This window comes from Eptesicus fuscus, chromosome 7 (assembly GCF_027574615.1).
Source record: "Eptesicus fuscus isolate TK198812 chromosome 7, DD_ASM_mEF_20220401, whole genome shotgun sequence".
NCBI lineage: Eukaryota > Metazoa > Chordata > Mammalia > Chiroptera > Vespertilionidae > Eptesicus > Eptesicus fuscus.
This window is the reverse complement of record NC_072479.1, coordinates 18,718,019-18,729,295: the sequence shown is the minus strand read 5'-3', so window position 1 is coordinate 18,729,295 and position 11,277 is coordinate 18,718,019.

The window sequence follows — 11,277 nt, the reverse complement described above, 5'->3', positions numbered from 1 at the left end:
CTTCACAGACATTTGGTTAAAGTGTAAAATGTTTGCACCTGGCTATAAAACAAGTCAGGTTCCTGGGCTGAAGAAACTCCAAGGAGACTAGTTGCGAGGGAGAGGAAGAAGGGTGTTGCTACATGACGTCATTACCCAGCGCCCACAGCAACCGTTTCCTGGCTGGGCTGGGCTGTGGGCCACATTTTTCGCCATGAAGTCTTGGCAGCATTGGCTGCAATTTGGTGGGGTGTCACTCTGGGGTGGTGGCAGGGCCTGTGTCCCACCTGAGGGAAGCCGAGTGTTGCTTTGTTGGCATCAGGTCCGCAGTGCTGTTTCTTTGTAAATGGCCAGTGCGTGTCACAGCAGCTTTAGCGTCTGGCCCCTGGTGGTCAGTGTGCATCATAGCGACCAGTAGGACAGTTGGAGTGACACTTAGCATATTAGCCTTTTATATAGATAGATAAAGATCATTTTCATTGCCCTAAATATTTCCTGTGCTCCACCTATTCATCCCTCTCTCCCTACCACCACTCAATCCCTGACAACCTCTGATCTTTTTTTTTTTTAACATAATTTTGTCTTTTTAGAATAAAAGAGTTGGAAACACACACCACTGAGCCTTTTTTGATTGGCTTCTTTCATTTAGGAGTATGCATTTAAGATTCCTCCATGTCTTGTCATGACTTGATAGCTCACTTATTTTTAGCACTGAATAATATCACATTGTCTAGATATAACAGTTTATCCATTAACCTACTGAAGGATATTTTGGGTGGTTCCAAGTTTTGGCAATTATAAATTAAGCTGCCATGAACATCCACGTGCAAGTTTTTGTATGGACATAAGTTTTCCTTTGGATAAATATCAAGGAGCAGGAATGTTGAATTGTATGCTAATAGTATGTTTAGTTTTCTAAGACGCTACCAAAGTGGCTGTACCATTTTGCATTCCCACCAGCAATGAATGAGAACTCCTGTTGCTCCATATCTTCACCAGCCTTTGCTGTTTTCAGTGTTGTAGATTTTGGCCATTCTAATAGGTTTGTAGTGGTATCTGTTTGTTTTAATTTGCATTTCCTCGATGACATATGATGTGGAGCATCTTTTCATATGCTTATTTGCCATCTGTATATCATCTTTGGTAATGTGTTTGCTCATTTTTTTAATCAACATATTTATTTTCTTATTGATGAGTTTTAACAGTTCTTTGTATATTTTGGATAACAGTCCTTTATCAGATATTTCTTTTGCATATATTTTCTCCTAGTCTGTGACTTGTCCTCTCATTCCATTAACTTTGTCTTTCTTAGGGCAGAAGTCTTTAATTTTAATAAAGTCCAGCTTGTCAATTATTTCTTTGATGGTTCATAGGTGGACGTTCAACCACTAAGCCACGCCGGCCAGGCCAGAGCAAATCATTGTTAAATTTGAAGTGCAGTTTCTGGTTTCCAGTTTTCCTGACTGGAGAAGACGGTAACACAAAGCCTTGGATGGCTCCCCAAGCTGAATGCACTATGATTAGAACAAATGAAACAAGTGAGGATTGGCAGTAATATTTCTCTAATTGTTTTGAGTGTGGTCTGAATAATATCATTTTCATTTTGAATTTCTTAACTAATTAGCTTGAAACATCACCCTATGTCTCTTTCTACTACTGTCTCTCCATGCTTTAAAAGAGTGATCACTCTTTTCTCTTTTCATTTCCTTATCCCTTGTTCTGTTCTCAATCCATACAATCTGGTCTCCAATTCTACTCTGTTGAAATGGCTCTTTGCAAAATCATGAGTGAAAAATTGCAAATCTGGTCCCTTAGCTTATGTCTCCTTCTCTGTGGCACCTGATATGGTTAATCATGTCCTCTTTCTGGAAATTTTGTTTCCTCTTGCTTCCCTATTATCCCACATCCTCATTTTTCTTTCTCCATTCCTGATCATTAAGAACACACTCCAATCTCCACAGGGAGCTTAAGACTTACTCCTCACTCCACACCTGAGAATGGGATCTCAAATATGAGTCAATAACAAAATAGGTTTCTTCTTCTGAAGGGTGTACACTGGAGTTTTGATACTAGGGGCTGGAGCTTTTTAGTAGAAGGAATAAATAAACTATATGTAGAAGCAGTACTGGGTAAGTCACACCATACCCTCTTCTCAGCCACTAAGATCCCTTTTATTTCTTCCCTTCTCTCTCTGCCTCCTTAGAAACCCAGTGAGGATGAGGGCAGGCTCGGAGGGAGAAGAGAAGAGATCGGCATCAGCTTTGCTCCAGCCTTTCGGAAAGGAGCCTTCCATTCTCCCCTTTGTTTAAATGTCTTATTCATTTCCTCCTTTGGGAATTAGACAGGTTAAGACCCCAAGATCAAGAGAACGATGAGCTTACAGAAAAGAGGTCAAGAAGAAGCTGCCTTTGTGTGTAGCCAAGCTCTCAAAGTTAGTGATGCCTGCAGGGGTCACTCACTGCCTAGCACAGCTCAGAAGTTCTGGCTGGTAATAAAGGTGGTGCCTTTGCCTGTGGTACCTTTTGTATGTCTTTACAAGGAATCCACTGCAACCAATTGCATTTATCGGGAAATCAGAAACTGATGGGCCTCAGCAAAAGTCTATGAGCAACACTTCTTGATATCTCTTGAGGGCTCCTGTTCCTCCACTCTCTTCAGAAAGGCCGATATTCCTCAGATATCCAGGGCTCTCCTTTGTTAGCCCATGTGCTCTCCCTGGACAATCCATCCTTAATATTGCTTCAACTATCACCTGTATGAAAACAACTCCCATGTCTCTACCACCAGGCCTGATCTCTCTCCCCAAAACCACACATGCTCTAACATTCCCCAGACCCAACAAAACCAAACTCATCATCTCTCCAACCAAACCTATTTCTTTCTGATGCTCATCAGCCCTGGAGGCACCCTTCTCAGAAACCCAGGATCATCCTTGAATCCTCCTCTCTGACTCCCATGTACAATCAATCATTTATTTCTCTGAGTTCTTTCTTAAGATCTCTCATAACCCCATTTTTTTCTAGCCCCAAATGGCCCCTGCTTAGTTCAGCCTATTACCATTTCTTATCTAGAATATTTTGAAATTTTGCTTACCGGTCTTCATGCGTATAGTCTTATTCCTCCTCAAATTTATTCACCACACTGCTACCAGAGTGACCATCCTGAAACATGAGTTTGATCATGTTTATTTCCTGCTCAGAATTTTCAGGGTTTCCCCATAGGCTGAGGTTATAATCTAAATCCTTTAATATGTCATACAAGTCTGTCTATAATCCAACACTGTCCACCTTTTCCTCCCTCGTTTACCAATACTTCACACCCTCTTTTATTTTTTTAATTTATCTTTATTCTTGAAAGTATTATATATGTACCCTTTTTTCACACCTCCTTTTATACTGTGCTTACACTGAAATCCTTACAGCCTCCCCAAGATGTCATGTTCTTTCATGACTCTGTATTTCCACATGTGATCTCCCTTTTAAAATAATCTCCCCTGGCCCTAGCCGGTTTCGCTCAGTGGATAGAGCATCGATCTGTGGACTGAAGGGTCCCGGGTTCGATTCCAGTCAAGGGCACATGTCTGAGTTGTGGGCTCAATCCCCCGTAGGAGGCGTGCAGGAGGCAGCCCATCAATGGTTCTCTCTCATCATTAATGTTTCTATTTCTCTCTCCCCCTCCCTTCCTCTCTGAAATCAATAAAATATATTTTTTAAATAAAGAAATAAAATAATCTCTCCTGTATCACAAGTGACTCAGGTGGCTAAATAATAATCCTTCAAAACTCTGGTCAGCTATGGACCATCCCTGAAGCCAAACTTGACATACCTTGGCCAGTCAGAGACTCTTCCTGCTGGACCCCAGAGCCCTTGAACACAGAGCCTTCATGGCACAATCACACTCGGAGTAGCCTTCTTTCTAGCAGGTGCCTTTCCTCACCATACTGTAAGCTTCTTAAATGCAAGAATAATGCCTTTTTACCCATTTGTCTCTGAGTCTAGCACAATGTCTAGTATATATTAGTACTAGGCACTTAATGTATGTTCACGGAATAATTGGATGTTCAGTCTACCTCACCTGGAGAGACCTTTATGGGGGTAGTAATGAAAATATAATAAAATATGCACACTTATTAGAGGCTATTGGTGTTCTGAGGAAATATAGGGTGTCCCAAAAATGTATACACATACTTTAAATAGTTAGAAAGGCAGTGTTTATTAAAATATATTTCATTTTCATATGAGCTACCAGCTGATATACATTTTGGGGGAACACCCTGTATAAGGAGTGAAAGGGAATGTTGGGTACCTACTATGGGTCAAGTGTTTGCATATGAGGTACATAGTATATCCTCATTTTACAGGCATGTTATCTAAGCTCAGAGATTCTGAGTAACAGCCAGTAAGAGGCAAGCAAAGACTGGAAACTCAAGGTCTATTAGACAAGAAGTCGGAGCTCCCGTGCCATGTGGCCCATCAGAAGAATCTTGGTTGTACCACCTCCCCTCAGGATTTCCCAGCTGTGATGCAAAGAAGAATGAAGAACTGGGTACAACTCACTGGCTAGGAGACCTTGAGTCAGTAAACAACATTTTTTTGCTTTCAGTTTTCTCATCTATGAAATGAAGGTAATAAGCCATCTCTGCTCCTTTGCAGAGCTGAGATCTGAGCTGAAGTTCAAGTGAAGTAATGTGGCCTTGCTTTAAAAGGGACCGGGGTTAAATAAATAAATAAATAAATAAATATACAATAAATGAAATAAAAAAGGGACCTAGGTTGACATAAAACCATGGTGAATGGATGATTTCCTCAAAAGTATGAGAACATGCCCAAAGGAAAAGACGGTGTGCCACCCAAACCCTCTGTGCAGGGAACGTTGGAGTGAGTAAAGGGTTGAATGGAGCCCCTGGCTTGGGTGAGGCTGGTGAGAACAGCTTCCTTATGAGGTGAGTTGGCCCAGTTCTGAAGGAAGTGAAAGAAGAGAAGGGAAGCGTTTGAGGGAGAGATGAGAAAGGAAGGAAGAGAATGTGGCACAGCTAAGGCAAACCTCAGCACGGAGAAATGATCATGTGAAAGAGGGCTTAATAGAACAGTTCTGGCTTCCTGGAGCAGGGAATCTGAAATAATTGAAGATAAAGAATTATCTTCCTCGAGCTGCACAGCCCCTTCCAGTTTCCACAGCAGCATCAGACCCTGTGCCCATTCACCCCCACAGCCTTAGGAAGAGGTTGAGCAGGAGCCATCACCCCCTCTTGACAGTCAGGAGACTGGAGGGGCCTAGAATGAGCGTCCCAGGTTGGCCAGGCCACACCACTAGCCATGGGGTGCAGCGGGAATTTGAACCCATGTTTTTTTATTTTGTTTCTGTTTTCATTCCAAGGTCAGCTATTCCATCATATCAAGATAAGGAAAGAATTTGTTCCTTTATTCATTCCTTAAGCACCTAAGATGTGCCAGACATCAGAAATGACAATCACTCTGGAAGTCACCTATAAGGAATTCTTATAGCAGGTGAGAGCCACAGTGGAACTCCCTGCCGCTGTGGTAGGAGGCTGGGCTTGGGAAAGAAGCAATAGAGACTATCAACATTGGCCATATACCAAGCAGGGCTATGTAACCACTTTACATGAGATGAAGTACTACATGTGCCTTTTAGATCCTGTCAATAATCTAATGAGGAAGGTATGATTATTTTCATCTTTTTTATAGTTGAGGAAAATGTGGCTCAAAATGGCATAGCTGGTATGGGGCATAGCTCAGTTTCTGACCCAGACTGTCTAGCCCAGGGCCTCCATTCAACCACAGGACTGTGCTAACTCTGAGCTATGCTAAGGAGAATTCATTCATGCCAGGGCAAGGGCTGCAGTGGGTCAGAGGGCAGGGAGCTGCTGGAGGTGTGAGGGGGCTGAGGTCTCTCCTCGCCCCTTAGACATGCAGCTCCTTCCAATCATGTGGCGGGAGCATCCTGTCTACCCCCCACCCCCACGTCTCAACAACCGTGACCTCTAGCAGGCTGAGGGGGATGCCTGCCTCCGGAAGCCCCAACATCCTGCACTCTGTTGAACCCACAACGTGTCAGGCTGCCTGTCCCAGCTGCAGCACACAGACGGCCTGACTTGACAGGCTGGAGCTGAATTACCGGCCCCTCAGCTAGAAATAGCCCTCCGAGAAGTGTGTGGTGGCTACGTGTCCACAGGGCGGGGAGGAGGCTGGGCAGGGAAGCCAAGGAGTCCCAGGATCCTGCGATAACATGGTCCGGATGTGCAGAGTCCCAAACATGGTGGGCTGGCCTGGGTCACAGGCTCCAAGAGTGGGAGCCAGGATGTGTGCTCCCCGACGTGGGCTGCGTGACAAGCCCCAGGCATCCTGAGAGGGCGGCGGGCTGGGCTCCCACCAATCGGATCAGGCCGACTGTGTGTGTTCAAAGTGTCTATTGTTCCTTCCCTGGGCACAGTCCAGCACTGGAAGCATCGCTGCCTTCCCTCTGGCGTTGGTCAAAGGCACAGAGTGGGAAACGGGGGAAGCAGCCTGGCAGAGCCCTGCAGACAGAGTGGCCGAGGCTCTAGACTGTGCTCCTTCTTCCTCCACCGAGAAAAGAGCAAACATCTTCTAGCCCAATCCCTTTTTCGACACAGAACAGAAACGAGCTCCGTGGATGTGAAGATGAGCGGGGCAGAGGTGGCTGCCAGGACTCCCGCCCGGGGTCAGCTCTTCCACTGCACGATAGGAGATGGCAAGGGTCACATCCAGGCTGGAGGACACGATAATTGGGCAACACCTTCACTGTAGCCACGAAGCGGAGTTAACGTCCCTGAGGTGGGAGAGGATGGAACTATGGGAAGCCAAGCTTTCCCATCCCTGGGCCAGTGCTCATACTAGGGAGGCAAAGAAGGATCTGTTTGCAAAGGGCTCATGCCCTAATGCCATTTCCTTTATCTCCACAACAGCCCTTGTTCCAAGTGGCACAGATGAGGCAAAGCAGGTGAAAAATTGACCCACCTACTAATGAGGGCCTGATTCCCTTCCCATGAACTCATTCCGAAGAATAAATGTAGTTGTGATGTGATGGGGACTCTTGCCGATGGTCAGAAGCCAGATTCTAAGTTCTGCCACCAATATGGCTGTGTGACCTTGGCTAAGTCACCTCGGGCCTCAGTAGTCCTTATTGTAAAAGCAGGCAATAGTGAAGAACTCCAAGGTTCCCAGCACCCAGTTATGAGATCCCATGTTTCTATGACCCTCACAAAGAGGAAAGGAGGGGAAGAAGAGACCCCTTGACCGCCCTGGTTTGGGGGGAGTCAGTCGGAGAGGAAGGGGAAGAAAATAAAGGGGAAAGGAAATGAACTCAGAATGTACAAGTCTCCCAAGCTCAGAAAAGTCTAGATGGGGCTCTGACTTAGAAAGGCACAAAGAGGACACTGAGGAGGGGATGCTCGGTGCAGGTGCCAGGGCCATGAAGTGCCAGGTCATGAGGTCTGACCAGCCAAAAGGATACTTGATTTCATATCAACTTGTAGGAATAACAGTTTGGAAAAGCCCCTCTCCAGGTAGACCATTTCTAGGAGGGACAAGTGAGATAGCCATTATGGAAGTATTTTGAAAAATTTAAAATCCCTTTTACATGAAGCTAACTTTTTTTTTTTTTTTTTTTTTTTGGAGGGCAGAGTGTTGAAGAGAAAGAAAGGGGAGTCAAAGAGCCCTCTGGACGTGTGACTACGTAGGGTTTGGGGAGGGCGGTACAAATGGACAAACTTTACACTGCAAGCCCTTAATTCAAAAGCTGTGTCACCCACGCTGCCTCCACTGCAAGTGTGACCTAACTCTTTGCCTTTGCTCGGAGTGAAACAAGCATAACCCTGTTCTTATGACCCAAAGTGGACCTTTTGTGAAACCATTCACAGGCCTGGACTCCTCCAGCCTGGGACACATGTCGCCTTATCTCCCAGGCTATAGAGGTGGAGGCTGGGAGTAGGTTCCAGTAAGATGGGTGTCAGAGGGAAAAAAGGAGGACTGAGGACTTGGAAGGGAAGGAAAAGGCTGCAGCTACAGATCAATCGCTTGGACTTCTCTCATGTCCTCTGCCCTCCAGCTCCCCTATGACCGTCCATTCACTAAGGTTCCCAGTGGAGGCATCTGCAGTACCAACCCCTCTTGGTCCTAAAGAACAAGCTTCTGATTATTGCACCAAAAGCAACATAGCAATTGCATGGATTCTACAATATTACAGAAGCCATTTTTATTTCACTTGGAATGAATGAATAATGAGGGTTCTATTTATATATTTAGATTTACTTTTGACTACATCTCTTTGGGTGAGACTGATATTATAGTGACCTATGGTAGTACATTATAAATGTACATAAGCATACATATGATATTAAATATGAGATTAAAGGCAACTGCCTTCCTTGAGTCTATCCCTAATTCAGTGTGGGCATGATAAGCAAGGCAGGGAGAGAGAAACGAGCCAACCAGCAGAGAATTTAAACACTTTCAGTCACCACCCACAGGTGGGTAATTCCCAGGTGGACGATCAAGTGTAGCAGGTGACAAAGCAAACAATTGGGGGAAGGGAATAGAAGATAAGATGGTTTCCTACCCCCCAAAAAAACACCCAGACTGGAACATCTGAATTGTTGAAAAGTTTTCAGATTGAGAGACTATGACCTGGGGGAGATCAGATTCTGAGAAAAGGACGTCGGGAGCTAAGGGAAAGTAATCGACTGTGGGAATACAGATTCTTATCGTCCCCCAGCCGTGTTTAGAGCCTTGATTCTCTGACTGCAAATGCAGGGATGGACCAGAGGCCTCCACACAGCTCCCACGGCAAATCCTCCTCAGTCGGAGCAGGGGCATGCAGGGCCAGCTGGAGAAGAGCAGGTGTGCCCACCTGCTGCATGCCAGGCAGTCACCTGGGCACCGAGGACAGTGGTTCCCCAGAACCGCAAACCACTGGCCTTCTCCCCTGCCTTCCTGCTCCCACTTGGTATCAGCCTTTCTCATTTGGCTCCTAAGGGCACACCAGCTCCCTGATCCTCTGACCAGAATTGTCACCGATGAGTGTCCTGTAGGTGCAAAGAACTGGAACCAACTTCCTCTAGGCTCTCCCGTCCTGACAAGGTTCTCAGAAGCTTCTGGGGAGATGCCACACCCATCGGGCTCCAGGGAGAGGCTGCTCAGAGGCTATGGTGATTCCAATGGGTGGCCGGGTTTGGAATCCGCTCCTAGGGAGTTTGGCCAGGAGCTGGAAGGTCTGCTATTGGGCAAATCCTTCCTTCCACTCTCAATTTTTCCATATCTCAGGTGGGAGGAATTATTCTGAGGTTCTTGCACCTTCTTCACTCTTGCCAAATAGGAAATGCTTCTTCTCTCATCCCCTTCCCTTTTCCCTTCAGAAATAAACCAACCCCCCGCCCCCCCCGCCCCCGCCCCCGCCCCCGGGCTATTCTCTGCCTTCAGATCCAGCTGCTAGGCATTCAGGGCTTCTTCTTGGAGGGAAGGTTTTGGAAGTGGAGTAAGTGGCACATCAATTCTCTTCCCCAGCTGCAGTGGCGAGGGAGGTTCCCTTTCCATTCACCCCAGGAACAGAGCCAATGGCCAGGTGTGCCTCCCAAGACACCTGCACTTGCTCCCCAACGTGCCCTGGCAGGCGCTGGGATGCACCCTTCCCTGTCGGTCCATGTAAAGGTTCCATCTAGTCTCAGGTCCCTTTAAGCCCTCTTTGACTTCAGTGTCCAACCACTGTGATCTCTCGCTTCCCTGAACCCCCTTAGCGTTTACTACATGTCCTAGTAATTTAGCTCCTCTCTCAGTGCCTTGTATTGAACAAAGTTTTTCTTTTTTCTGCTCAATATTATAAGCCCTTGAGAATAAGATTGTACACCCCTGGGTCAGGGTGAGGCTGGAGCCCGGGTCTGGGTGAGGCCGCGCGCACCTGGGTCCGGGCGAGACCAAACCAGAGGGAGTCGGACCTGCATTACCACCATTTGTCCACCATTCAGAGCTGAAAAGTCAGTGCCGACATGTACACATAAGGAACTGGTGGACATTGAAATTGGGTCTCAAAAGAACTGTTGGTCCAGAAATAAACTCACTACAGACTGATTCATTTGCCTGTCAGCATAACTATTATTGCTCATCTCACATTCGGTTCTTATAAATATATTTCTAGTAACACATGATCTCGCTCATCTAGGGGAAAGGATGAACAACATAGACTGATGAACAAGAACAGACAAAGAAACAAGGAGGCATCGATCGGACTGTCGGGCCTCAGAGGGAGGGGAGGGAGGGTGGGGGTAGGGGGGAGAGATCAACCAAAGGACTTGTGTGCATGCATACGAGCCTAACCAATGGTTAAGGACAACAGGGGGGTGGGGGCATCCATGGAGAGGGGTGTGGGATGGGAATGAGGGGATGAGGACAAATATGTGACACCTTAATCAATAAAGAAATTTTTAAAAAAAGAATAAGATTGTACTGCTTTTTTCCTGTAATTCCCTCCTCCCTTCCCTTGCACAGAGAAGGCTCTCAGTGCCCAGGTGAGACTGTCACAGGTGCTTCCAATCTCTTTCCCATTCGCAAGCGACAGAGGAAATGTAGGGTTGTCAACTGGCCAATGTTCCTGAATGATTTGTATTTCAGTTCTGAAGGCTGGCTGTTTCTTCAGTTAACTGAGTTGAGGTGCTATACTTGTGAACCATTCTGTGAACATCATTGAAGAAGACTGTGTTATACATAAACATTTGAATGTCCTAAATCTTCTATCTAACCTGGGAAGACAGCACGCTGCCTCTTAGAGACACATCCTGGGTAAAGGCCTGGGTTTATTAGAGAAACACTGAATCTTCAGTACCAGTACTATGCCTCATTGCTACCTGCATTTCCTTACCAGGCACCTAGCACTTGTGGGGTTTGTGTATCTAGCAAAGCGCTTAGGAGGGCTGGAGTCAGACTGCCCAGACATCAATCTGACCTCTTCCCTGTATTAACTGTATAAACTGTGTGCATCAGTTTCCTATCAGTATAAAGGAAATCACCGCATCTCTTCAGAGGTTTATTATGAAAATTCACTGAGTTACTACAAGTAAAGCACTTGGTAAGCTCTCAGTAAATATTAGTTGCCGCCATGATTATTATTGGAGAAGCAAGCTAGGAAAGCAGAAGACACTGTCCTATCTCATTTATTTGTACATATGAATCCCAAGACCTTTTCTTCATGTGTAATATTGAAATGCTGATAATGCCTGGGGTGCCTCTCTCACAGCGCTGCAATGAGATTCCAATGAGCTAGTACACATGA